This window comes from Vombatus ursinus, unplaced genomic scaffold (genome assembly GCF_900497805.2).
Source record: "Vombatus ursinus unplaced genomic scaffold, bare-nosed wombat genome assembly UNPS02014799.1, whole genome shotgun sequence".
NCBI lineage: Eukaryota > Metazoa > Chordata > Mammalia > Diprotodontia > Vombatidae > Vombatus > Vombatus ursinus.
Genome location: NW_020954577.1, coordinates 19,924,768 through 19,925,368, shown reverse-complemented (window position 1 = coordinate 19,925,368; position 601 = coordinate 19,924,768).

Sequence of the window (601 nt, the reverse complement as noted above, 5' to 3'; positions counted from 1 at the left end):
GAAATAGAAGATCAACATACCCAAAAGAAAACCTCCACAGTGGCAGTATGCTTCAGAAGAACTTGCATCAAAATAATGCCAGACGCACGTGCCCTGTTCACAAACAACTGACCGAGACCCTGTGCCGCCTTCCCTTGGCGGTTTGCCTGCAACTGCTCTGGCGTCCCTTCTATGTACCTGGTCATCGATGTGACATCTCTCCCACTAGACTGGGAGCTCCCTGGGGACAGACACCAGGTTTTTGCTTTTCTTTGTATCCTGAGCACTTAGCACAGTGCCTAGTACACAGTCCTCACTTAATAAACGCTTGTTGCCTGACAGAATATGGCTCATGCTGACAATTTTCCTGCACAGTAATTGGAAATCTTCAGTCCCTTTCCCCAGCATGGCTTTAGCTGTGCAGATAATGTTTGGAAGAGGAAAGATAGCCTGAGCTGTATGGTCAGCGAGTTCCTAAGGAGCTTCCAAAATTATGAGCAGCTGAAGAAAACCTTGACCTTCCAGGCATTTTCCCATTTGGAGGGTGCTGAACCAACAGAAGCCAAGTCCTAAGTGGGCCAGTGGTGATCTTTGCCATCCCCCTCACCTCAAACTCAGCAGG